We start from the raw sequence: 4,041 nt of genomic DNA, 5'->3' as shown, positions 1-4,041 counted from the left end.
CTGGCTTCTTTGTGTATTGCAGCCTGCAGTTCTACAGTGAGGTGGAAATGAGGATCTCTAACTCACAAAAGGTCTGTGGGGATGAATGTGAGAAGTTAGGCAAAGTGAGCCTGGTGATGAACATAGTGCATGCTTTCTGTATACACACAGAACTGGAGCTTAGAGTAGCTCCTTCTTTGAAAGGCTGCTGAACCATTTTACAAATTAGGATCCACAGTTTTGCCTTCTCCACTAATCCCTTTTGTAAACCATAACACTCCTGCACAATCTGAGATGAGTTGATGTAGTAACACAGTAAACTTTAAAATACAAGCGACTTGATCAAAATCAAAGTCCATTCAAGAAAGAGATCTTTGGCTATTGAGGAAGATTTCTCTGAAAGGTAAGACCCACGTGAGATGAAATAGCTCTCCAACTAAACATGAGTGACCTTGTTGATTTAGGGTACAGACAGGCCCCAACATTTCAAAAAACTGAACTCAGGCTCCTAAAACTGAGTCAATGACATAACAGATTTGTCCCTAATTTATTCATTTCTTCCCTGTTCATAGTGGAGATGGGTTTGAAATGACCGAAGTTCAATGGGACTGGGCTCCCAAATGGACCGTCCTGGGAAAAAATGGCCAGGAGCCATAGTGGGGAAGAAAAGTGTACCTTTGCAAATGTCTCCTTCCATCAAGGAAGATGCTGCCACCGTGGATGTGCATGAAACACTCATGATTCAGCAGTGAACCAGCCACCAATGGTTACATTCATAGGGTCACAAAAGGTACTTCCCAGCTAATTGTAAGAGGGAATCTAGATCTATTATACATTTGATTGCTTTGTATTTTGACAGGAAGAGCAGAAGGGTGCTAAGAACCAAACACGCTTTTGCCCTGCTATGTTTTGCATACTCTTCCTGGTAGTCGTCCCTCCCCTAGTCCAGCAAAATCAGCCATGAGTGTCATACGACCTTCTCAATCATTAACTCCTCTCTACATGTCTCTAACGCACTTTATAAGAACCACTGCATGCTGTTCTATCACTGAGGATAATACTGCAGATTTGCTTTTGACATATACTCCAGCTCTTCAAGACCCTAATGTAAACAAAAACTGATCTTTTATACTTTTATTCTTCTCAGTTTGTCTTCCAGGCCTTCCATCATTAGTTAAAAGATCTCCTTTCATCTCTCCCATCCAAGAAACAATGAAACAACTCCCCAACTGCCTATCAGAGACCAAATAAAAGTCAGCCTATCACAGCAGTGGTTGTGGTCATGCCAATTTCACAGTGGGATTGGTGCACTCATTGCATTTTGAAAATGACCCTGCCCTCCATCTGTCTAAGCCAAATGCCCTGCTCTTTTCAAGCCAGGCCACTGGAGCCGCTTCCCATGAAATAAGAAGGAGGACACAAAATGGCTACCCTCCTGTGTACTTCAGCTGCTGTGCTCATAGATAGGCACCAACACAGAGAGGAAGTACCCAAATGATCCCCTTCAGGTAGCCAAGAAATTTGGGAGAAAGTCAACAATGCTTTCTCAGTGTGTGTGTGTGTGTGTGTGTGTGTGTGTGTGTGTGTGTGTGTGCGCGCGCGCGCGCGCGCGCGCGCGCGCACGTACATGTATTTTAAAAAGTCATTTGAAGGTGGGATGTTTTCATCATGTTAGTACAGCTTTGCAAACAGAGAAAGTGAAGGGATAAAAGATCATTTGTTTCCGTATTCACTCATCATAATTTAAGACCAGCTTTTTCACAATAACAGTCTATGCATAAAGATTTTTAAACAGTGTGAATTTCCAAATTCAAATGTTAGGCAGGCCAGCAGTTGTAAAGGAGACATATCATATTCCTTAATATTTGAGCATCAGGAGTCACATACCCCCACCACAGACTCCACCTAAAAGGGTACCAAAAAGTCAGAGTAATAGTAAACTCAGAGTGGGGATATAGAAGTAGTCCTTGCCTGCTTTCTGTGGAGATCTTTGACAGACCAAAGACCCACACCACACATATAAAATGGGTGTGATTTGTTCCTTATTATGGATGGCATGAATGTCCCTTGTGTGATGACATCCAAGAAGTCACATGGCTGCAAATTCTCGGCATGAGGGAAAGCTGAAAGTACATAAAGTCAGCCATTACATGATAGGAGCAACTGTACACCTACTTCAGCCTTTTCCTTGTGATGTCAGGAACTAGGAGATATCCAACCCCACTGGTCATTGTATATCTGTAAGTTGCAGTTCACACATTGAAGTCCAAACCCTACTGCCCACACCAATTTAGTTTGTTGTTTCTATAGAAAAAAAAGACACAGTAATCTTTCCTCATACATACTAGGTGCCTGCATTTGACGGCCTTTACAGATTATTGGAGACACGTGAATAGAAAGATTTACCACTCACTGTTTCTCATGGAACCTAGTTCTTGGTTTTCATGGTTCAGCCTCTGTGGTGTTTAAATGAGAATGTCCCTCATAGGTTCAGAGGTTTGAACACTTAGTCCCCAGCTAATGGTGCTGTTGGGGAAGATGTGGCATTGTTGAGATGACACTGAGATTTTAAAAGGTTTCCGCCATCCCGGTATCACACTATTTACCTCCACCTTGAAGATCAGGATGGCTCAGTGGAGGTGAGAGAGAGATTCTTCTGCTGAGAATCTGGGTCAGGAACTCAACCATGACTCTTTCAAAAGGTTTGCTTTAGTCCTTTCTGGGGAAAGTTTGATTTGATATTATTATCTATCTGCTCCTTGGCTTGTGTTATTTTACTTAGCACAGTTACCCAACTACACACTCTGCTCTGCCTGGGACTCTGAGTGGGAATTCTAGCTAATCTCCTCAATGGCTTCCCTACTTGATTTCAACTAAATATTTGTAAGCCTCCAATTTGATTATATTGAACTATTGATCTGATGTTTCTATCTGCTACTTCCTACTATTTTACTTTTGTTTGCTATATTCTTAATAAACCGATGTTCAAAAACAAAAACAAAAAAACAAAAACACCCGCCATTTGTAGATCATTTTCCACGTGGTACAGAATGCTTGGTCACTGTACTGTTCTATTAAGAAGTACACACTTAGCTGAGCACTGAAGGATAATCCTGAAGATTTCAAAATATACAAGGGGGCGGGGGAGTACAAGCCTCAAAAAACCTCCAGGGGACATCAGGCCAATGTCCTTCCGCAGAGAGGTCGCAATATCTAGCCAGCAAACAAGCAACGCTCATTTTAACGGATAAAGAGAGTCTAAGACGCCTACTACAGGCCTAAATGGCTTATGACCTTTTCCTATCTGAATACGCAAACAAAAACTACACCAAAGTACCCAGGTTTAAGTAGTCCTGATATAAGACTACAACTCCCAGGATGCAAAGTGGATACGTCCCGTGGGGGAGTAACAATGGTGCATGCCGGGAGAAGCCAGGAGTATAATGTCTGGACTGCTTGCAACAGTTTTCTATCCCTTCTCCGACTTCTGTCCCTAGCCAGTTTGTAGTCTTATAACACATAACAAAAAGTTCACGGATTATGTCAATGGTTCCTAGTCAAGCCGAACAGATCCTTTCTACCTCAGAGCTAACCGTCACCCGTACATGAACTTCCGTTTCCGGTTACTTAGTTGCCTTGGAAACTAGCACGCGCCACAATTTTGGCGGCTATGGCGTGGCAAAGCAGCTCTAAAGTTCCCGACGGTGAGTTCACAGCGGTGGTGTACAGGCTCATCCGAGACTCCCGCTACTCAGAGGCGGTGCAGGTGCTCAGCGCAGAGCTGCAGAGAAGCTCCCGCAGCCGCGCAGGGCTGTCGCTGCTGGCCTACTGCTACTACCGCCTGCAGGAGTTCGAGCTCGCTGCAGAGTGCTATGAGCAGCTGAGTCAGATGCACCCGGAACTCGAGCAGTACCGCCTGTACCAGGCCCAGGCGCTGTACAAAGCCTGCCTGTATCCAGAGGCCACCAGGGTCACCTTCCTCCTGGACAACCCCACCTATCAGACTCGAATCCTTCGTCTCCAGGCTGCTATCAAGTACAGTGAAGGTGACCTCCCAGGAGC

This window comes from Mastomys coucha, unplaced genomic scaffold (assembly GCF_008632895.1).
Source record: "Mastomys coucha isolate ucsf_1 unplaced genomic scaffold, UCSF_Mcou_1 pScaffold15, whole genome shotgun sequence".
In the NCBI taxonomy this organism is placed as follows: Eukaryota; Metazoa; Chordata; class Mammalia; order Rodentia; family Muridae; genus Mastomys; species Mastomys coucha.
This window is presented reverse-complemented; position numbering follows the sequence as displayed.